Here is a 24,858-nt window from a genome sequence, read left to right as displayed (position 1 = left end):
TGTCTGGGCTTGTTACTAAGGTGAGAGGAGAAAATGTTTATCAGAGTAGGAAACTACTAATCTTTGTCATACATTATACTTTTATTCTCTGCGCTTCAAAAATCTACCATAGTTCATAATAAGAAACATTTACATTTACTACCAATAAACTATTCCCATTTGGCATACACAAAGGTGACAACCTCTAGGTAAGTGTGAAATAGAAATGAATATATTGGTTTTTGTCTGCCAGTTCCTAGCACAGAACTCCTAAAATCCTTGTCATTTCCTACATGATAAAAGCACCAAGAGTATCTTTTTTTCCCCTAATATTTGGTTTTTGACCCTAGTTCCCAACACAGTGCTTCTAAACGCCTTGGAATTTGATGACTGATAGAAATGCCTCTTGTTTTCTCATGGGTCTAGACTTGGTGGACATCTAGAAAGCTTCAGGATGGGGACCAGTCATCAGAAAACTCAAGCTGCAATTAAAAACTTAAAGTTCCAGCCTTTTCTTCATCACTTGGATAGGGGAGAAAGGCTAGAGATTAAGTTAATAATCTGTCATGCCTAAGTGATGAAGCCTCCATTAAAAAAAAAAAAAAATACCAAAAGTGTGAGGTTTCAGAGAGCCTCTGAGTTGGTGAACACATCCACATACTAGGACAGCATACCTTAGCCCCATGGGGACAGAAGCTCCTGTGCTCAGAACCCTTCCAAACCTCACCCTAAATACCTCTTCACCTGGCTGCTCATCTGTATCTTTTATATAATAAACTGGTAAATGTAAGTAAATGTTTCCCTGAGTTCTGTGAGCCATTATAATAAATTATAGAACCTCAGGAAAGGTTCCGGCCATTCAGTCAAAAGTACCAAAGACAACCTACAACTTGTGATTGGCATCTGATGTGGGGGCAGTCTTATGGGACTGAGCCCCTAACCTCATAGTATCTGATATTCACTCCAAATAGAGATGGCAGCTGATACCTAGGTAGTATCACAGAATTGCTTGGTGTGGGAGGAATAAAAATCACACATCTGGTGTTAGAAATATTGTATGTGTATGAGTAAAGGAGACACACAAGAGTGTGTCTACACATAGCATTTCTTACAATGTAAAAATGGTAATACCTCCACAGTGCAGGTGTTTTTTCTATTTGCTTAAACTCTTATGTACAAGATGATGACTTAGTTCTACCATTATTTTTCTCTTCCAAAACTCTAGCAAAACTTTTGTTCATACAGCATACAATGACACTTTTCCATCTCTAATATAGCCCCCAGCAATCTGAAGGATCAAAATTATTTTTTTTTTTAAAGAATCATTATCTAAGGCTTAGAGAGGTTAGACAACCTGCCTGAAGTCATATAGCTAAATCCAGTCCTGGACCCCTCTGCAGGTGCTGTGGTTTCTTGGGCCTCCTTAGGACAATTTATGTAAAGTTCCTTTGGCACAGAGTCACTCCTTCAGACGTAGAGGGTCTAGTTAACATTCTGCATGGCCATGCAATCCTATGTGGGTTTCCCAGAGGCTTAAAATAATGTTTTTCTTGGCACCTCCATTTCAAAGCATCACATGGGTACAAGGTAGAGCACGGGCTACTCTACCAGTAACAATGATGGTGATCATACTATTCTATGTTGTTGACAGTAAATACACAAGTTTTAACAATTAATATGGAAAAAGGACTCATCATTGTGGTTAAGAACTAATTCTGGATCCACACCACTTGGCTTGGAACCACAGCTCCAATATTACTGGCTGTGTGATCTTCATCTAGTTAATCAACCTACGCCCCATTTTCTCATCTATAAAGTATAAATAATAGTACATACAGGGTTGTTAAAGGATGAATGAGTTAATACTAGCACTTAAAATAGTGCCTAATACATAGAGATGCTATAGTGTTTGCTATCATTAATAGTTGTATTATTTATGTTATTATAGTCCTTGTATAGAAGCAGAAGTGACCAATTTTGCATAAATTGGAGTACTCGGATGTGGGAATCATAAAGAAGGAATTCAGAAAATCATATAAAATGGAAATGTACTTAATCACAGCGACCTTAATTCCAATAGGATCTCAGATCCATCACTTATCTTGGATAGAATTTTTTTTTTTATTCAACAATCGTAAAGCTTAGCAAAATCATTGATTTTTTTTTTTTTACTCAAACTGCCAGGATCACATTATAAATAATGACAACTGACTACAAGAGGGAAAGAGGGAATAAACCTTTGGGTTTGAGTGGGGGAGGGAAGAGGACACACACATTTGGGGAAGGTAGGAGCTAGTAATGCAGAGAGACTGAACTACATGGCAGAGTCAGAGGCCTGCCCATTGTCAGCCCTAAGCTGGATTTTCCTGAATGTTTTCCTATTTCTGATTGACCTTCTGTTATCCTCCTGCATTTAGATTTCCCTTACCTCCTGGTTCACTTGAAATTGTTTTTTCAATTTGACATCCCATGCATCATGTTTATAATGTTCCAAAAAGAAGTATGAAATTGAGTTTAGAATACATCCCCCTTCTCCATATGATAGGCCATAAAAGATAGCACTAGTCTTTATTTTATAAAACAAAGTACAATATTCGTGCAAAAAATAATTACTAATAGTATCATTAAAGTGTTTTCTGCCCCCAATTTTCACATAGATGAACTCAGGCATAAGGCTGCTGGGGAGGGACACTCAGAGTTCACTTCCTCTCTTCCCCTAAAGAAAAGATGGAATAAACAAATTCTTTAGAACTAAATACAAGAAATCACAGAAAGAATGAAAGCAGTTATGCATGAGGAGCGCTGGCACAGTTTGACTCACTTGGTAAAACTCTTAAGACTGGTATGTATATGACTGATACCTTCAAAACTTGCTTTAATACTCGTTCTTCCTGTAAACGGATATTTCTCACAAAATTCAGAAGGGAACTCTTAACTCCTTTTTTCTTCTTTATGTGTGTTCTGCCTCAAACCAGTGCAGATATGCAAACAGGTAGCCTTGATTCCTTGTGCCAGAAATTGATACAGTTGAACAAAGGATTCTGTATCTCACCATAAAACGTATGTACTGCTAAAAGGAATCGAGTTATTAGGCAGGCCACCAGATGGTAAAGCCTGGAAGGAGAAACTGAGGTAGGTACAAAGCAACAGAAAGCAGTCAGGGTGGGTCCCAAGCCCTTGCACCACCTAAGCCTACTCTACGAGGGCATCTCCACACCTCTCCCTCACTGAGCAGCCCTGACAGCTGCTGGACCTTGGCACACGTGTGGACATCAGGGACCACGTCACACCCTGGTGTGGTCAATGCAATATCCAAACTCCATCTCACAACCTCGTTGGTGTGTTCTCGCACAGTAGCACCCCCACTACAGGGCAGGAAAGGGCACGAAGAATCAGTTGAACTCTATTAATGGAGTTAATAAGGTTTTGAGTGAAAGCTAAGGATGAAGAAAGAATTTCTTCTGTTGATAGAGTCTGGTCCTAATTAGCATCCATCATGGAGAGTGGACCCCACTCGAGGTCTAGAGTCATTTCTAAAAATACAAAATTCTAATTATGTGACTGATGAGTGTTTCTTAGGTTATTTTATTGGGTAAATATATTATTTCTCCTGGAGTCTAAATACCTCTGAGCAGGCTCTCCTATGCAAGCGCACAAGACCACTCACAAAAGGCTGATTAATACTCATCCACTCCGGGGAAAAGGGGACGGAGAAAAAAATTGGGATCCACAAATAATTGTGTACTTTTTTTGTAAACAAGTCCTAAGATTTAAGAGACTGAACAAGGTTCTACTGTAAATAATATATTTAACCAAAGCTCAGCATAATATGTAGTCTACTAGTATCCAGGTACAATAGAAATTTTTTAAAAAGCTACAGTTACACATTTCAGAATGGACTCCAAATTCATCTAAATATGAAATATTTATACAACGTTGATATGGGAGAAACAGGGTCTTCAATTAAGGGGTTGAGTGTTTTAAAATCTATACTATGTGAGCTCGTGGAGAATATAGATTCACTGCCCTTTCTTTATAATATGTAGCTGCTATTTCTATTCTGGGGATTTCTCATGAGTTTACAGCCACACTGTCACATATGGTTGCCTTTCCACCTAGTGCGGCATGGGGTTAAGTTCCTATTGATTTCTGTGACTCGGGCTTGGGAGGGTTTCTTTTTAGGTCAAATGTATTTTATCTGAGAGGTCATAGTGTGGCAGCGCAGCTGCAGTCTGAGCATCCCCGCCAGGAGGAAGGTAATGACAACACACTGTGTCTACAGAGCCTAGCATGAAGATAAACTACAATTAGCTTTTGCTGCTTTTCTGCAGAATCTGCATTTGCATTTTAAATTACATTTTGGTGTACTCATTTTCATCTTTCTTTTGGCTTTTAAAGCTGGAACAGAGACTCCTGACAAAAACACTGCCTAAGATTGGCATTTATTAGGGGGGGAAAAAAAACACATCCACATGATTTTTTTTTCTAAAATATTCCTTTGAGATTAGTTATTTCAGAAAGTCATGTTGACAGGCAGATGGAGAGAAAGATGCAAGATGGTTTCAGAGATTCTAGGAATCTCAAAGCCTGGATTTCCATTTCAACATTTCAATTCCTTGCTAGTCAGTAAGTTTCTCTAGCTCACTATATTAAAATGTGTACTATAGTAATATATATTAAACCTGCTCTCCTGATACATGCTGACAATTACATAGTTTATCATGCCAATAAGTTTGTTGAAAATCAAATCAAACTTGTCTCTTAAGTCTCTGGAGGGATGCTCTTTCTACAAATTTGTTAAGCTTTGTATGTTCTCTCCTCCCCTAGTTTGCTTAAATACTATTGATTAACAACATCCTCCTCCCAAGTGATCACTGGGTGTTAAATGTAAGGCAAAACAGAGGTCTCATGAATTGGATTGTGAGCTCATTTTCACTTCTTTTAAAGAGACCAATCCCTCCCTCATTAAATGATTAATTCTTGTGGACCCTTTGGCCAATGACTTTATGGATGGGTAAACCAAAAAGAATATCTCACTTTTCATTTTATCACTAAAGGATAGATGCCGAAAAACTGAAGATTGAGCCAGGTGCCATGGGGAAATAGAAAAATTATACAACTGAACTGTCAATTTTCTAAAGGAGATATTAGCATGGAAATGTAGGGCTATTATCGACTAAAGTAGAATTAAAGGAACTTATATTGTGGGATATTTATAATTCTCTACAATTCTGGAGCATTCTAATTTTCTCCATCTTATTGGTATATCTTAGTGGTTTATGTCTGAGTACATCCCAGTCTGTATTTTGTCCTGCCTTCCGCAGTTTTGTGCAATAGTTTCTTGTCGTGCAACAATGAAACCCTTTAGGTTTGAAACACTTTTACATGCATTCATTTTAAAATGTATATTGAGCATAAGACCATAAGGCACTAGGGATGCATTTGTGAAAAACACCAATAAGACCCTTGGTCTCAAAAGTCTACGTTCTAATTAGCAAAAGAATCCGTAAGTGGGGAAACAAACAAAATCATTTTAGACAGTTATAAGTGCTATGAATAATAAAGAGCAATGATAAACTAAAATGATACAGGGGAGGTGAGGCTTATTTAAACTGAATGATCTGAAAGGCCTAATAAAACATGACACTTGAGCTCCATCATATGAAGAGACAATGATGAAAAGATTTGGGGTCAGAGTTCAAGCAGAGAGTACAGCAAGTACCGAGGTGCTGGCACAGGATCAAGCCTATCCTGCAAGAAAGCTGGTGTGGCTGCTGGATAGTACGCGAGAGGGAAAAACAGAAGAGGATGAACTCCAAAATAGAGGCAAGAACCACATTTTCAGGTCATTAGAAGCTACTGGGCTACCTATTTCTGTGAAATCACCCCCAAAACATAGTGCCTTAGAACAAAGGTTTTACTTTGCTCCAGTTTGAAGATTAGGATTATGGGGAAGTTCTTCCAGGTAATTCCTCTCTGATCTATGTGGTATTAGCTGAGGGCTGGAGGATGCACTTCCCAGGTAATTTCTTCATTCAGTATCTGGTGCCTCAGCGCTCCTTTGCCTCTTTCTCTACATGGCTTCTCACACTCTAGGGCCTCTCCTATGGCTTGTTGTTCTCACAAGATGGCCACATGGCTGTCTCATGGTTGTTTGTATACAAAGACTGCCTTTCCCCAGAGCCATCTTTGACTCACACTTCAAGCTTTTTTTTTTTTTTCTTAAGATTTTATTTATTTATTCATGAGAGACACAGAGAGAGAAAGAGAGAGGCAGAGAGAGAAGCAGGCTCCCTCCAGGGAGCCTGATGCAGGACTCTATCCCAGGACCCCAGGATCACAACCTGAGCCATAGGCAAAGCTCAACCACTGAACCACCCAGGCATCCCACACTTCAAGTCTTCTATATAACCTCTCATCAAAGTCTCAGAATATTCCTTCTCCCATTTTTTTGTTAATCAAACAAAGCACCAAGGCCAGCGCAGAGTCAAAGAGAGGAGAATCAGACATCTCCTTTCCAAGAGAGGAAGGCCAAAGAATTTGTGGCTACAGAGGCCATGGTAAGCATTTTGCTTTTTTTTTTTTTTTTTTTTTTTTTTACCCAGAGTCTAATGGGAAGCCACTGGAGGCTTGAAAACACAGAAATGACATGATTTTATCTGTGTTGGTAAAAGATCATTTGGGCTCCTAAGCAGAGAATTTATTAAATGAGGAAAAGAGAGAATAGCAGAGAGACCGGTTAGAAGCAGGTACAGTTGACTGGATGGCCTGAAATGGAATGGCAACCATGGGAAAGGATATAAATGAATAAAGGACATCGTGAAGGACTTGCAATTGGACAGGTTTGGAGGAGATGAAAAGCATCAAGGAGACTCTGAAGGTTTTACTTAGGAGCGGGAGAGATGAGAATACTATTTACTAAAACAGGAGGAAAGGGATCCAGCTGTTTACATGTCTCATATCATCACCCCAAGAGCTTTTTGCACAGCTATGTAGGAGGCCTTCTTCTCCAATCTTTTGTCAGATGAGAGCAATGGGATTCATAAATAAAAGGAGGAGTTTGATGGGGGAAGAGGGAAGGAAGAAGGGAGGGAGGGAGAGAGGGAAGTTCAGAGAGGAAGAAAGACTTTCCTAAAACAATTAACTAGATACTTAGAGAAAGGGTCTAGAATTAGTTATCTAATCAGTGCATCTTCCCACTGTACAGCATAGTTAACGGTCAATCATTAGAAGTTGAGTTTTAATTAGTTATTTTAAACCTCCTCAAAGAATGTTTCCTTCTGAGTAAAAGAGAAACAGTGAAGATGATCACAAGCAAAAGTTTTGTTCTTAGTAATTACAGAATTTAAACAGTGGGATGATTACATCTTTTTAAGGGTCTCTAAATTTAGGTCAAATTAATTTTGATTTTATGGTTGTTAAATATCACTTACTATATATGTTATTTTTTAAGTTGATTGAAAGCCACAGTCAATAGAGGAAGAGTATGATTTAGTAGAAATGTCCCAGAGGCCCTACTTCTTTTATTTCTAGCTTTGACATTAAACAAAGAATTGTATGAAAATTCCTTGAATCCTCTCCAATTTCCTCCTCATCAAAGCATTATTACTTTTACCAACCATATTATGAAAATCAAATAAGCAAACTGTTGGGGAAAAAAGTTTTTATATACTTAAAAAAGGGAATCTATTATGAATTCTTCCCAACATTTAGAATTTTAATATACCAGTCTATTACAAAAGAAAGAAAGAATCCAAAATAACCCCCCAATATATTAGGACTGTTTACCAGTAGAATCCTTTTGCTGCCACCTCTCTAAGTCACGTTCAGCAGCATGTAGTACTTAACAGAATTTTGCCAAATCAGTCATCAAATATGAAAACTCACAACATAGTAAGAAAACAAGTATTCTAGGAGGATCTTAGTTACCAAGACAATAATCACTGATAATTATTTTCATCTCCCATGCATTTGCTTTATATTCAGTGGTTGGTCACTGTTAGTACCTTCCACTTGGTGAGACCCTTCCTGGCACACTGTACTCACACACGCATGCGCCCACTCACACCCACCCCAGGATACCTTTCTCTCACTCTGAGCAATGTTCCTTTACCCACATGGGAACATTGATTGGGCCTGTTTCAGTTCTAGGGCAGTGCAAGATTAAAGGGGTACTATCTGAATAATCATTGGGTGATGTGGTCTGAATTTTATATTCCTCAGCAGAAACAAGCCACAGACATCAAAACTGCCTGGAGATACAGATATATAGATAGATAGATATATTTTATATATATGCATACATAGATTTTATATATACATATATAATATATATAGATCTGTATATAGATACACATCTATATATAGATATAGATATAGATTTACCAATAGTCTTCTGTTAGATCTTAAAGTTGTGCTGTATATAGATGAGGATGGTAGGTCTAAATACAGAAAAAAACAGACCCTTTCTCTTGTACTTGTGGAAAACTGATTTAACTGATTTGGAAATGCTTAAAGGCAGGTTGAGGAAACTCTGCTGAATGTCTAAATAAACTTTCTGATTGTTCAACAATTTAATTAATGTTTCTGAGAAATTTGCAGCCAAAAGACCTTTGGATTTCAGTGCAAGCAAAATTTAGTTAGACATTCCACCAGAGTCATCATTCTTAAAATTCAAATTAAAAAAGAAATGTTCCAAAGCATAAAATTCCAAATACATTTTCTTTCCACTCAAAAAAAAAAAAATCTTTCTTCCTCAGATGTCACCAATTCTGTTAAAAACATGAGCATTTTTATTTCCCTACATTCCTCCACTTGGCTCAGTGAGGCCACCCTCACATGGACACTGTGTTGGTCTCCCAAATTTCCTGGGCCTATGATTGCTTCTTTCACAGCCACTAAATCCATGCATAGTTTCTTTGCATATTACAATCCAAATTACAATTTGGTTGTTATATTACACTAAATATTCTTTCAGTGTTTACCTATTGATTACAAAATACTCTTAAAGTCCTTAATCCCACTCTCCAGGTTAGGACCACCTCTTGGGTGTGTGGGGTCAGGGGCAAGTATTTTTTTTCTGCAGAGTTCCTGTCTACATAAACAGTTTCACTAAAAATATATTAAGCATCCATACGCCCATGTGAGTTATACTTATTTGCTAACAGATTTAAAATCATAGGTAGAGGGATCCCTGGGTGGCTCAGCAGTTTGGCACCTGCCTTTGTTCCAGGGCGTGATCCTGAAGTCCTGGGATCGAGTCCTGTGTTGGGCTTCTGGCATGGAGCCTGCTTCTCCCTCTGCCTGTGTCTCTGTGTCTCTGCCCCTTTCTCTGTGTGTGTGTGTGTGTGTGTGTGTGCACGTGTCTCTCATGAATAAATAAATAAAATCTTTAAAAAAAATCATAGGTAGAGAAGATGGACTCACCTATTTGTTTATTACCCAATCAGAGCACGTTAAGATTTTTCCTAGTGTCCAGGCTCCTCTGCCTGTTCAGGTCTAGTAACCATCCTATCATTATCTTTTGATGGTGATAATAATTCATTTTGTGCTGATGGGATTTATTCTCCATGTCTTATTTTCATTCTTGACATACCAGAAAGTGTTGTCAGTTCCTGACCTAATTTGAGTTCAAAATAATTGTTTTTATTTTTCCCCAACAAGGCAAAAAAGTAGCAATGCTGTTATCACTCACAATGCCACATGATATTTTTGCAGCAATACAACATAGATCTTCTTGCCTCTGCAGTATCCTAATATTATTTGCATAATGCTGGTTACATCACTAAAAATGCTCCGTCAACCAGTGAGCAGCCCAGGAAGACTGGTTTTCAGGGACTCCCTCAGAGGCTGTGACTATGCTTCATGATGATGAACATACTGCAAGTCTTATCCAGAGTTTGCAGAAAATATTAATGACAATTTTTCTTCCGGGGTATGCTAAATTTACTGTTTAGAATTTTATCACATAGATAAAGCATAACAAATCCCTCATCCATTTTTTTCTCTTAAGTTCTGTAGGTTACATCATGTCATTCCTTGAGCATGCTTTCTCAGCATTGACTACACCTCTGCTTCCCATACACCCCACCACCATGAAAAACAGAAGAGGGGTCTGTTGGCAAAGTGGAAAAGGTCCCCCTTTTAGGTAAGAAATGTCTGTCTCTCATCCAATATGGCTCATGACCAGCCTGAAGGGGCATAATATCACCTTATTTACTGAAGGCAAGTGAGAACATGAATCAGAAGGACTGAACAGCCTTTACTAATATGCACGTTCTGGTAAATACAACTTTAGATCTCGTTCCTGCAGTTAGGATGAACTAATCCCCAAAGAAAATCTCTTGTTGAATGCCTGTGGAATACATAAACAAAATATAAAGGATAGAATTCCGTCCATTATTCTTGATTTCATATTTTCATCAAAACTATCAAATCCAGTTGTTTTCCAAAGATACACATCTACTAATATGATAGTGATGAATTATGATGAGACCATTTTTATCCACTTACCTAGAATGCATACAGTCGGGCTTCTGTAGACTTGTTTTTCCCAGGACCACACAGACTTCTACTTAAATGAAAACCAAACAGTGATCTGGTTTCACCTTCTAAATTGAGTGACTCATTAATGATTGTGAAGGCAATACTGATGTACTGGGTCAAGTTGACCTGCTTATATCTGTAAATCTGTTCTGATACTATTATCCTCCAGAATTACAGGAGGTATAGTTATGGAAGGTGTCTGGAAAAATGTCAGATGGAGCCTGAGTTTCAAGGAAGCTGGTTGTTTTCCCTCAGTTCCTAACACCCATTCTGAACTATGCGAGGAGGAATACTGTATATTTAAATGCATCTGTTGTACAACTGCTGAGTTCAGAGTACTCTAGCAAGGGGTGGGTAATCACACAGATGGTGTGCTTCACAACCAAAACCACTTGCTGTGAGATGCCACATTCGCAGAGAACATGTAAATACTTGGCACAGTTGTGAGAGTTTTCAGAGGTGTTACATTCATTTAGAGAGTTACAGCTTTGGTGGTGACAGCTTCTCATTTTGGGCTAGCAGGATTAATTCTTCCTTCCTTATTTTTATTCTTGACATTCCAGAAATTGCCACAATTTCCTGATCTAACTTGAGTTGGGAAAGAGTTGTGTTTTCTTATTTTCCTTATTATGTTCCTTAAAGAGGGTTCCTATACCAACAAGAATGTGATTCAGAGGGACTGGGTGACCAGGAGGATACTGGCTTCATGTGCCACCATGGAGTTTTCAGGCCTAAAGATTCGTATGCCTTCCCACATTTCAATAAATACTACCAGCAGCCAATAGTATCTTTCTGGTTTTCTTTCACTACAAACTTACTAGAAAAAGCATTTTTAAAATGTATATTTTCTATGAACATTCACTTGCCCATCCACTTATTTTTATTAAATATATCCCCGAGGGCTTGCTGAGCATAAAATATAATCAGTCTCCAGGTCCCTCTGCATGAACCTTCCTGTCAAAATAAAGTCAGGGAAGGGCCACAGCTGAGAAGGTCTGGAAAAGACATGGAGTGAAACATACTTGAAGAATGATGAGAGTTAAAAAAAAGACAACAACAATCACTCACTGGTGTCTGTGAGAATGGACAATAGGTATGACAGGCTATAGGTCAAGCTCAGGACATTCTCACAGGCAGCATGTATCTGAGTATGCAATTCATATGGCCTGTGGCCCTTGTTGTAAATCCAGGTATGACTGTTTAAAGGGGCAACACAGGGACAGACACTGACGGAAAGTTAAAATGACACATCCAGACAAGGATGTTCACTAATAGATGTAATATACCATCACTATAAAAAATAGAAGTGGGTAACTTCTAGTTTTGAGGAGGAAATAGCACTTATGTTGAGTCTTGCCCAAAGAGTAGATGTGTGACAGCCAAGACGAAAGAGGATAACAGAGAAGAATGCAGAGTTTCAAATGTTTATGCCTAATTCTGTGGCACATAGAACAGTGGCTAGTATGTAAGAGTTAACATTTTCTGAATGAATGAATGAATGGCTATAGAAGAAGGTTGGGTGAAACTTTTTAAAATAAGACTCAGACTTCCAGGACTCCATACTCATACTTGCGACATCATGCTACAGACTACATTAACATGGACAATGCATAGAAAGATTGTTTATAAGACAAATGAATAATGTAATATGGGAAAGCAAATTATGAGGTGAGCTTAGTAAAGAGCCAAAAAGAAAACAAAGATAGGAAAATAGTGTCAGCCAGAAAAGCAGCTTGCCATGAGAGCAGTTTGGTTTTCTCAAGGCCATTTAAAAAATTCTGTTTATAAGTTTCCTATAGAAAATTTTTAAAGATAAAGCAAAGCAAAAAACACACTCCTGATTCTAACATCCAGAGAGACTCAATTATCCAGACACAACCACTATTAACTCCCATCATACATATTTTAAGACATTTACACCAATATTTGAATGAATAATTAAATGGGCTGATACTCTATATTTTCTTTTCCTGATTAGTGTATTGTGGAGAAGGAGATACCAAGAAAGTGAAAAGTATCAGAAATAATCCTCATCCTCTTTAGCACAATTCTCTGAGAGGTCTAAGAAAGGGGGAAACTTCTAGAAGTATGTAACTTCTAGGTAGTTCTCTGAAAATATTTTAAAAGCCACATTTGTAATTTAATCATAGTCACTTAGAGCAATCAAAACATTGTTAATTGTTAGCAAAGGGGCAGAGGTAGGCAGCCAGCACCTGAGCAGTAGCTCAGTGGTATCATCAAAGGCTCAGTCTCCTCCTCTGTGCTCCCATTACCCCTCTCCCAACATGTTGGCTGACTCCTTCAAGGCCCTAAGATACCTGCCCCAGCTCATCTTCGTGTTCACGTTGTGGCAGGAAAACATGAGCAGCACCAGCTTTGTCTGCCCCTTTGATCAGAAAGGCCAAAGATTTCTCTCTACATTAGTATGGTCAGCATCCCCTACTTCTAATTGATCAGAATTGACTCATTTGGCTGGGAAATTAGAGAATGCAATTGTTAAGACTGCCTTTCATAAATGTTGTGTCATTGGAGCAGAACACAAAGTGATACCAGACAGATTGGGGATTCTGTTAGCAAGAAAGGAAGAGACAAAGGACATTAGGCAACTAAATTGCCTGCTATACAAAGTAACTACAACCAGGTGCTGGTTCATGAAACCCATCTAATAACCTCACAGGTACATCTCAGATACTTCCCACTTTAGGAAAGTTGCATGCTCCACCTCTAGACACCATTTGCCTAACCACTAAAATGCACACTGGTCTCTTTACTCTCTGATGCTATTTCATTTGTGTGTCTCACCACACAGCTCAGCATTCAGTTACACGATCATTATTTACAGTTCTATATGGTTCTCCTAGGGCTGCTTTTATCCTCTAGGGCAACACAGCCATGAGCCAAAGGTGGCCTATTTATTTTTGTGAAGTTTTATTAATCTGACATGCTTGTATACCTATATTGTCTATGGCTGCTTTTACATTTACTGGGACAGAAACTGTAGGACCTTCATTGCAAAAATATTTACTACTGCCCCTTTATAAAGAAAAGTATGTCAGCCTCCAGTCTAGAGTCTGTAAATTTCTCAAGGGCAAGGTCACACCCTATATTTTTCTTGCATCTACATAAGCACCACTCTAGAAAGACATAGGGAGTACTCAACAAATACCTTCTGTCAGATGGAAATCAAAAATCAAAAATCATGTTAAACTCTGACATAAGTGTCACAGTTTTGGTGCTTCATTAATGCTTGTTGAATTAATTCAGGAATTAACTAAGTAATTGACTAATTAAAGCAAAAGCCTTAATACTTAGAGTGTGGGCTCTGGATGCAATTTAAATGCTGTGTGTCCTAGGCAACAAACTGAACCTCTCTGTTTCCTCTTGCATGAAATAGAGGTAACAGAATTCAATAGCTTGAAACATGCTTAAAACAATACCTACCACGTAAATTCTAAAAAAAAAAAGAAAAAGAAAAAAAAATGGCTCTTAGTAAAAATCGGCTATGAGGGAGAGTCCTTTAAAATATAGTGTTACTTTAATACTTTGAAGATCTACCACAAATGCATCCTATAAAAAGACACAGAGGATCAAGAAAACTTCCAGCTTCTCCTGGCAATGCTAAACCAAATCTGAAGCTAAAGGAGATTTGAAGTAAGTGTTGCATTGCAGGATGTCCAAGGAAGTATCTGCTAGTGGCAGGGTCACAGAAGAAACTAGCACACACAGAAGGGGGTGACCAAAAAGTCACAAGCATGTCAACACAGAAAGCTTGAACTCTGCTTCTGCTGATGAGAAGCGTCAGCACCACAGACGTGAGGTGAATGGCAGGAGGGCGCTTTCATTGAACTGTCAGCTAATGAAGTGGTGAGAAATTAGCAGGCCCTGTGATTTACACGCTAATTCTCCCTAATGCCACCTGGGGGCTTCCTGCAGGCAGAGACACAGAGTGGAAATGGTGTCGTCCAGCCAGCAGCCAGCCTGCGCTGCTATTCTCTCCTTGCCAAGCAACACAGCAGCCCAGCTTGTTCTCATTCACTATTCAGCAAGCAGTTGGCAGGCTTCCCTCAGAGCATGGGCAAGCCTCGGCCATAAGAGCCAAATGAAGACAATGAAAGGAATTTTAAAAGGCTTCCACCTTTTTGCACTTTCTGTATGCTCTCTAAAAGTTGACTCAGCAGGCCACCCTCTACCTTTTCTGCAACCCTGCCAGGCTCTCTCGCGCCACAAGAATAAGCCAGTGGAAATGGTCACTGTAATCAATGCTCTCTGTGAAACACAACTCAGAAATAAGATTGGTGAGACACAGCATCCAGAAGCTGTTCTCACTGCATTTATCATCATTATTTTAAAGAGAGGAATTTCTTTTTGTAAAGCTTCAGCATAGATTTCTCTAACAGAAATGCAGCTCTGCCCACCCGCCTGATCTCTAGACTCTCCTGTTATGAAAGAAGTAACAGTTCTCACCCCAAAAACACATGCCGGGGGAAAGCAGGAAAGGACTGTCTTAGGCTACTGGCATCTTTCAGGCAAGAGGCCAAGTCAGAACTGAAGAAACAGTGTACGATTGTGTATAGAACAGCCTCCCGTATTATAATCATATATTTCCTTGGACATCCTCTGACTGTCAAATGAATAATGCTCCATTTCAGCTCCCCCTGGTAAGCAGGGCCTGATTTTAAGACCATTAGGAAGGGGGAAGAATGCTACAGTCTTCTCAGTTTCTCTAGGGTCACAGTGTAATTGTGTGGCAGGAGGAACAGGGCCCTAGAGATGGTGTGACAGTCACTTCTCATTACCTCCCACTTGGTTCATTACATCTGTAGACAGCAATTGCCCATGTGTGGATACTTCCATTACACAGAAGGATATAATGTGCTGTAGACCTCGAATGGCTTTCAAAAGGGGAGAAGGCAGTGTATTCCAGGCACATACCTATCTTGCTTCTAGGGGCCATGGCAAAGGAATAGAAAGTGACATAAGGAATAGATTAGCGGTGATCAATACAGAAGAACGGGCCCCATACATGCTTCTACCCAGTGAGAAATTTATACATGTGCATCCTACTCACATATAACACAACACACAAAGGACAGAACCCCCACTTAACTAGTCTACAAATTTTACTTAAACAGACCCAGCTCATTCAGGTATATGCACATTAGCTATTCTGTGTGCCTTTTGAACTGGCATTATTCCTTCTCTCACATACATTCTGTGTGTGTGTGTGTGTGTGTGTGTGTGTGTGAGAGAGAGAGAGAGAGAGAGAGAGAGAGAGAGAGAGAAATACATTTTTCATTTGCAAGAATGAATCTTAAGAACAATGAAATCCAGATATGTTATTTCATACTTTTTCTCAAGTGTGTAAAAAGCCCCAGTTAGATGATAAACTAAGGAGAATTAACAAAATAGACAATAGAATTATAGAGAATTATAGATTGTTAGAATCAGAAACGAATCTTCAGTATTATCTATAACAGCAGTGCTCAGACTTTTGCTTTAAAAATAAAACAAAACCACCTCTCCCCTAAAAGTTAGTAAGAGGTATCTAAAAAGATACCCACAATGATATTAAGCTGGGATGCTATATACTATATCCTACTATTGGGAATTCACAATGATGTCAAATTGTTAAAGGTTCTGAGAATTCCCGTTACAGAAAAAAAAAAAAAACTTTTTAACTCAGAGTTCTCATTATTAATTCAAGGAACACTTATTTTTTAATTGCAGTCTTATCAATATCCTATGGAATAATTATACTACAGTAAGAGATCCTGTTCTACTACAGTCCCATCATTTTCTATAGATTTTCTATGTACTAGTAACTCTCAAATTTAAGCATTCATTCGAATCACCTGGGGCTCTAATAGTACCTTCTCAGAGATTATTCAGTGAACTGGGTAAGGCTTAGGAACTTTAATATTAACCAGCAATTCTAATGGGGGGGGGGCACTTCATACTCCAGTTTGGGAAATACCAAACCACACATGTGCTCTTTGAATTCATCAGGGATTGAACTACATGTTAACAAGAGAACTTTACAGTTAATAGGCTGGATGTCTGCAGCTTTGACTCTTAAAGTTAGCCAAGTTCATCATGAATTACAAGAGCTTCTGAATATGAAAATGAATGTTTGCCTCTATAAATTTACCACAACTGATGGCTCACCTTTACAGCTGACTTTAATAGTATTTCCTTTTCATTTTCAGACTTGTCTGTTCACTAGATTAATAATCCATTTTTATTAATTGATTCATTCAACACTTATTTCCAGAGCATTCTCTATGTGTCAGGCACTGGATGGAACTCTAGGGATATTAGTGAGAAAAGGAGACAAAAATCCTTGCCCTTGTAGGCTAAGGTCTTAGCAAAAGAGACACAGACAACAAAACATCAATGTAATAAGTAAATGACACAGTCAGAAAATGGTAAATTCTATAACAGAACAGGCCAGAGGCACTCAAGCAGACAGGTGTGTAGGGAGCTGGGACAAGGACAGGGGGAAATAGGACAATGAAAAGTGACACTTGGGCAAAGTCTTAAAGAAAATAATGGAGGTGGCATTTTAAGGATGTAGAGTAAGGGCCCAGGCCTCAAAAACAGCCAATGGTTATGGAAAAGGAGTGAAAGAAGGGTGCGCAGGGAGAGAGTAGGGAAATGGAGAATAGGCGCCAAAGAGTGAGTCACCCAAGTGAAGGCTTTGACTTTGACTCCAAGCAGAATGAGAGGCCATGACAGCATTTTGGACAGAGAAATGAGATTTGAGTCATTTTTAAGGGTGAATTTATTCAATGATATTCACCATTGTGTGGGTTTCTAGTGCTATGCCAGGTACTGAGTTTGGTGCCGTTGGTAAAGATGAATGGATAGCCCCTGTTTCAGAGTGCTCATAGTCTCTGGGCCTCAGGAACTGCTTGTTGCGGTCAACATGTTGCATATTTAAAATCTACTACCCTTGCTATTATCTAACCTAATACCCTTGCTATTACCTAGATCCTTCCCTTACCTAACTAGCCTTCTGCTCTGTGTTGACTCCGTGACCTCAGCATCTGCCTGCTGCCCTGTCCTGGGTGAGAACAGGAAGACCTGGCTCAGATCAGTCCAGAGGTACAGGTGCCCGGTGCTGCCCTGAACACACCGTCTGGCCTTTGACAAGACAGAAGTCTCCCCTTTTCTTGGCTTTCCATCTGTTTACACAATTTTCTGGAGAAGTATATTTGTGAGGTCTGATGAGATAACCAGCATGGAGAGCTTTCATATGTAATGGAAAACTGGCAACTTTAATTTTCCCTCAAATTATCATACTCTAAAATAAATAGAGAGTCGAGAAGATTCTCCAGCTATTCATTCTGGCAGCGCTGCCTCAGCTGAAGACCGTCTACAAGTTGGCAGGCCAGAAGCAAAGAGAGACTTAGTTCCTGGAGATAAAACCTGCTAGTTATCAACAACCAAAATTCTGAGAGAGGGTCTTCTGGGGAAGAGCCATTTGTAGCAACAACCTCATTTTAGAATTTTAACTTGCTTGCCTCCTGCTAGCTAACTCCTTTCTGTTGGGGAAGGATGTGAAAAGTCTCATTTAATTTCGGCGTCAAACATAATTCAAAATGATCAGACTTGCTCACCTCACCTGTCAGTCCTCAATAGATGGGTCAGAGACAAAGCCTCCATTCTGAGGAGATGGAAAATGAAAAGACAGGTTTCAAGGAAGCCAGAAGAATTATCATTATGGCTATGTTTGCCTTAGGTATGAATATGCAGCCTTTATGAACAGCAACATATTTTTTAATCAAATGTTTATGATGTAACCTCCCTGAAATCAGGGAAATTCAGGGATTTGGCAGGCAACTGGGGAAAGAGGCACGCAATACAATGCTACTTCACACCGCACTCGGCTTTGGAGCTAAGCTACTCCAGATGTTTTTCTTTTGTCTTCATTTAATAGTTTCCCTAAATACAATGTCTTAGTAGCAGCCAAGGCAGCAAAATATACAACATGCCAATTAATGGCAAAATGCTTAGCTAAGCAATTCTGCCTCCAAGTATATAATTATACTTTTAGAGCTCCCCCCCCCCCCCCCGCCTTTTACCTTTCTCCTGTCAGATTTCACTAGAGAGTATTAGGAATGCAGAAAATCTTATGTGGCTATAGCATGATTAATCCTACTTAAGCAATAAGAAATAAGCTGTACCACTTACTCTTAACCATGCTGGTTATATTGGCTATATCAGTTATGAATTCATAACAAAACCAAATTGTCCACGGAGAACCGCAACTCCAAAGAGCAACTCCAGGTATAAAGCTGCTTCTAACCATTACTGGTTACACCTGCTTAATTTTAAAAATTAAAAGCCAAACTAGTCCTTTTTGCCTGATCAGAGATTCTTGAACTTCATATTATCAGCAAAACATGTTATGACACCTGCTCTGCCAATCCCCAGCCCTGGATCAGTCCAACCGTTAACTTTCTCAGGTCTTGCTTCCAGGCAGCTGAGCACGGACAAGAAAAAATCCCCTAACCCTGTTTACTGGCACTGTACCAAATCTATGTTCTCCAACATCAGCTGAGCCCTCAGGGCTACTGGCAGTCCTTTCGTTTGTCCCCAGTCAGCTCCGTGTCAGATTTCTCCTACAGCTGTTCTGAATTGTCAACGTGCTCTACAATCCCCTCATTCTAAGTAGCTGCCATTGTCCATCTATTGGACAAAACAGAGGTCCTCTCTTCCCCCTCCACCTTCAGCCTGACCCATGGGGGCATCTCCTTTTTCCCCCTCCTTCCTCCCTCCATCAGAGAATTAGCTGATCCCCAAATTCAACACTTCTGGAGAATATTGGATACCATCTCCTTAGGCCCCTTCTGGGGCTTCAGCCATTTCCCCTAACCCTTTGGTGCCTTTAATCCACTGCTCTCTGCTCTCCGCCTTCCACCCTTTGATCTACAAATTTGCTCAACTTTTTCCTTATCACCCCACACACACTCGCATGCACATACACACATGCACACATCCCCGCTCACAATGTTTTAATCATTTCAGCCTTTCACTCATGCTGCAAATTGCCTTGTATAGCAATTATCTGTTTACATGACAGTTTTCAACTGGTCCAGCAGTTTTTAATCATTGTTGTGTCACAGATTCCTTTGAGAATCTGATTAAAGCAATGGACCTGTTCCCTGAACACACGCACCCCTTCCCACCCCACACACACACTCACAACTTGTACTTGCGATTCCAGGTCATTCGCTGACCCACACGGGGGATATTACTACTGCTCATCAATACTTCCAGTTCTACTCGTCTCCCAGGCACGCTGGAGAACCACACTTCCTTCCTGACTTGAGATTAGTCACTGCTTTGGCCAATGAAATGCGAGTGGAAGCGGTGTGTGCTGAGCTTTAGGAGCCTGCTCTGGCTGTGCCACGCTTGCTTTTTCCTCTACCACCGTGACCGCTGCGTTCCAGGTAATGACTGCAAGGGTCAGCGAGGGTCCCGGAGAGGGGAGCACGCGGAGCAGAGCACCGAGCCGGCTGCAACGGACCGACAGAGTGAGTGAGAAAGAAATCCAGTTGTTTGGAGTGGTGGCGATTGGGGATGATTGGTGACTGTAGTGTAACCCGGGCTATCCTGCTCGCTTGACAGCAGGGCATTCTCCATTAGATAGGAAACCAGCTAAGTCAGAAAGATCCTTTAGGCTACCCCTCCTCCCTGTTCCTAACCAACAAGTTCCTTTCACCGCCTATCTCTGCACCCTTAGCTCTGGCTGCCTGCAACACTCTTTCCCTGGTTCCTCCCAGGGCACCTGATCCTTCAGACCTCAGGGAAAGCGCTGCCTCTGCAGAGAGCTGCTACTTGGCCCCATTCCCACCCCACCTCCAGCCCGTGACCATCATTCGCATCACCCCTTTCTGTCTTCCGCAGAGCAGGTCACAGCCTGTGATGATCTTATCTACTGTCCTTCAGGTTCCGAAATCACAATGTCTGTAATTCTTGTTCTCAACCATGATTCGTAACTACTTCAGCCCCGTGTGAACTGAAGGAAAGGGGGTACATTGAAAATACAGGCTGCTTTCATTTTTCATATAATGATTAAAAAAAAAATAGTACCGTAAAGGTTCAACTCCTTCTTTACACTTTCCTGAATGATGTTAATAGAAGAAAAAGCTCAAACTAAAACTGTTGGACAGACATCCAACTGTTTGGATGCACATCAAGAACAAACCACTGAACCTTGGTATTCACCCAGTCACCATTAAGAGGTCAGCTTGACATTTTGGGCTCTTTTCAGAAAGTTGTGGCCAACAGTACTAACAACCTTTGGTCCCAACCCAGTTAAATAGTAGTTTTTGTAATTCACTGGCATACATGTTTTTGTTTTGTTTGCCTTTGCCCCCCCCCCCCCCCCGCCTTTTACTCAGGATGCACACCAAATGATCTTACTTCAAAGTGATAATAAGAATCAGTCCTTAGGTTTCAGATAAAGTATCAAGTAGCTAAGCCTTTGTTAGATATAGCCAGAATATCTTATCACAGAGTAAATAATTCATACTTATTCAATGAATTGATGAACACAAGAAGTATGAAATTACAAAGTGTCTTTTACTTGTGCTTATAGCTAATACAACTACCTGCTTTTTAATTTTAAAAAACTAAAGTTTTAGCCTGTTTCACCTGCTTACAAAATTAACATGTTTAAAAATGTTAGAAATGCAAAACTTTGTTAATATGTAACTTTTCTATCTTCATTGTCATTACAAAATGTGTTAAGTCTTAACATTTGATAAGAGATTTAGAAGTTGCAATGCTGTGCTTCCAGCATGCAACAGACTCTGACAGTCATTAGAAATCTACATTTTGTCAAATATTCAATTTCATATGCAAAAATTTTGTGAATCTTTTGAATTATTGTCTGAATAAGATAAATTTAGTTCTGATGAAAACAACTGAGCAAAATGTTTTACAATTGGCAAAAAATAAGCATGGTTGGTTTAGAAACAAAAAAAAAAAATTTTTTTTCATAAACTATTTCATGTTTTCTTTGATTTTCCCATGTGGCAGTGTGCATTGCAAAATAGTATCCCTTCAAACATGGAGTATATCCATTACCCTATCTCTTATGTAACATGTAATTGGCATGTGACAGCTACATTTTTCTATTTATATTTTACAAAAACCCGCATGGGTAACTTAAAAATAACATGATTTTTTTAATAGATGAAGCTGAAATATCTCTGCTCTCTAAAATTGTTTCCTATCAACTAATTTTTAAGAGATTTCATCAGCCACCTGATTTTAAGTGAATAAGGGTAATCAGATGGGGCTTACGGTCTTTAAAGTGGGACATGCATCAAACGTGTTTGCACACACATTTGAACACACAAAGAGATTTTTTTTAAATTGTTTTGCAAACAAGGCTGGTCCTTTCTCAACTCCTCATCACTACACACAGCATTCAAAAAATTTTTATAAAAGCTTCTTTTTTGTTCTACTGGGGCATTTCAACCAAACACATAAATTTCACAGAAATAGTTGCTATAGAAATGCAAAGGGGATAAACAAGAATGAATTATGCAATCAAAAATCGCAACTGAAGTAGGGCAGTGGCAAGGTTTATGTTTAATAATGCTGACTGTATTTATTCTTGACTTTATATATACTCCAAATTGAATGTTCTGAGTCTTAAATTGGAAGGTCCTTTACAACTCAAAATAACACATCTTAATGAAAATATTTTAGCAGGCATTCCAGATTAGGAAATCAGTACATGCCAAGCCAAAAATAGTTAAATTTAATGAATAATGAATTCAAGTGATGCCAATTACTTCCCTTTATTTCACACAAAATGGTCTTTATACGAAATGAAAGAAAGAGGTTTCCTACACGAGTTTTGCAGACACCTTGGCTCTGAAGAATAAATGCTTCTTCAGGTTTCTACAGGTCTTTCACTTATTTTGCTAAGGAGCATATTTTGAAATAGTGCTCTATAGCAGCACTTAAGGTTTTCCATTAGGTTTACTGAAGAAAAAAAAATCATAAGTTAAATCTCCTAAAAAAAAATTTGTCTCCATTTTTTACTTGTTTAGGGATTGTACTTAAAATGTTGAATTACTAACAAGGCATCTGGTAAATGTGACTGTGGTTATTAAGCTCTTGTAGCCTTTGATCTTGCTAATTAACTTTTATTAAACTTTAGAGGGAAAAAGTTCTATCAGTCATCTTAGACACAGTTTTAGGAAAAAAGTTAGTTTAGCAGACTGATACAACCTGTGTTCTAAAGCCAAAATAATCCTATTTAAAATGTGTAACAGTGACACACCCATTCGTATTATAAAATTTAACTCCTAGTTACTAATAAAATCAATATAATCAGCTTAAGAAAAAGCAAGCAGGGAGGGGAGGAATGGGAGGGGAATCATCTCAGAAAATTAGCCTACACCTCTCTCTCTGAAAATATTAACCTAAACAATTTGTGTAAGCCTTCTATTTTATACTGTTTTAGCAATATGATAATGAAAATTATATCTGAATCAGCATTTTACTTAAGTGCACTTTTCAGAACCTCTTTGGAAGAGTGGAGGAGAATGGGTCGTGGTCTTAGGCAAAAATTCAAAGCCAAGCTCCAACAGGTACTGTGGACCTTGGTCATGATTTAACACCTTCAGTTTGTTTATTCATCCATAAAATCATAAGGCATTTATTCTAAAATAATCTGACTTTTACAACAAAGCACCATTAAAATTATCCTGATGAAGGTCACCAGTATCCTCTTAAGTTCAAAATCTTATGTAGCTCTTATTAGTTCTCTTTGTAGTATTTGACTCTACCATTTAAATAACTCTTTGGACTGTTTTCTTCAAAATGGCCTACCCTTTTTCTGCCATTTTCCCTCCTTTCTGGGAGTGTATTATTCTCTTTTATACACTCTACTCTGTTAATTAGATGACCTCTGTACTCTTCACCTGGCTCAATAGTCTTCCCAGCAAATTCCATTCACCACTGCTCCTTCCCATGACTTCACCCCTCACCTGTACCCTGATGATTGCCTTGTATGTGCCTCCTTTCCTGACCTCTGCCCCAGGCTCTTTGCCTCCATATTACTACTGCCTATTAAACAACTTCACTGGATTGTTCTATTGGTACCATTCAAAACTTCAACCCAGCGGGATACAGAGAGCTAGAACTCACCCCGGGCTCCTTGCTCTCAGTTCTGCTCACATCCCCTTAGCCTCCAGAAGCTTCTTGATTCAACCTCTTCACTATGTATTCTTTATTCTGCTGATGCCTCAGCTTTCTCGTATTTTTATTTTTTAAAGATTAATTAATTAATTTAGATTTATTTTTATGTATTTATTTATTGACACAGAGAGACACAGAGAGAGGCAGAGACACAGGCAGAGGGAGAAGCAGGCTCCATGCAGGGAGCCCAACGTGGGACTCGATCCTGGGACCCCAGGTCCACACCCTGGGCTGAAGGCAGACGCTCCACCACTGAGCCACCCAGGCATCCCAGTTTTTTCATATTTAGATCAATGGAATAGACTCTACTTTCTCCAGGTAGTCTAAATTCTGTAGCAGAGAACATTTGTAACAAGCGTTGTAACAAAAATGTCTGGCTTAGCACAATAAAGTTTTTTTTCTTGCTCATGTCACAATCCAGTACAAGATATAGGGGAGAATTCTGCACTATATTTAGGTAACCAGGATTCCTCCATCCAGTGGCCACAACACCAACTCCTCATGGCTTAGAGTCCCCACTCAGACCCCTGTACCTGGCAGGCAGGCAGGTGAGAGAGAGAGAGAGAGAGAGAGAAAGAGAGAGAGAGAGAGTTTATTTTGGGCCTGGTCTATGTACAATGCTGGATTTATGGACAGAATAAATGCAATTAAAACTTCCATTCCAAAAGGGGAATAATGGGATATACATAGTGTTCACTGGTCTATTGCAATTCTGAAATCCTGCTTGGCAGGTCTTATTAAAGCCCCTACCCTGGGGAGAAGGTGAGTTATTTAATTGAAATTTAATTCTGCTACTTGGGAATAATTCTCTTTTCCTCTTTCCTCCTTGGACCTCAACTTTTAGGAGTTCTTATTATCTATTTACTTCCTTTGGTCACAGCTGAAATGAGTGTTACCAAAAGACTGAGATCCAAAATGCGATTTTACAGCTCAGCCAATGAGTTTTTCAGTCTGACATCTTGGACTTCTTGACAACACAATTTTCTTCAAAAACTTGCTAGGCTTCTGTTGTATTCGCTTCCATCTAGAATTCTTGGGTCTATTTCTCCCCTCCCTATCCTGAACAGCTACTTTTATTATGGTTTCATATTGGAAGGCTTCACTCTT

The 24,858-nt window shown here is 39.2% G+C and overlaps 2 long non-coding RNA genes across 2 annotated transcripts in view; one reads left to right on the top strand and one right to left on the bottom strand.

Moving 5' to 3' along the window:
* LOC112934237 (uncharacterized) overlaps window positions 1-19,888 on the bottom strand; it is a 91,066-nt gene extending 71,178 nt beyond the window's left edge. Inside the window, exon 1 of the long non-coding RNA XR_012001037.1 lies at window positions 19,733-19,888. This is a non-coding gene — a long non-coding RNA (uncharacterized lncRNA). The remainder of the gene's footprint in view (window positions 1-19,732) is intronic.
* On the top strand, window positions 19,698-24,167 carry LOC140598581 (uncharacterized). The gene is made up of 2 exons (XR_012001035.1): window positions 19,698-20,063; window positions 23,879-24,167. It is a non-coding gene; the product is annotated as an uncharacterized lncRNA (long non-coding RNA).
* The last annotated feature ends 691 nt before the right edge of the window (window positions 24,168-24,858 follow it).

This window comes from Vulpes vulpes, chromosome 4 (assembly GCF_048418805.1).
Source record: "Vulpes vulpes isolate BD-2025 chromosome 4, VulVul3, whole genome shotgun sequence".
NCBI classification, from domain to species: domain Eukaryota; kingdom Metazoa; phylum Chordata; class Mammalia; order Carnivora; family Canidae; genus Vulpes; species Vulpes vulpes.
Note: the sequence above shows the minus strand (reverse complement) of the source record. Positions and strands in the feature narration are given on the sequence as shown.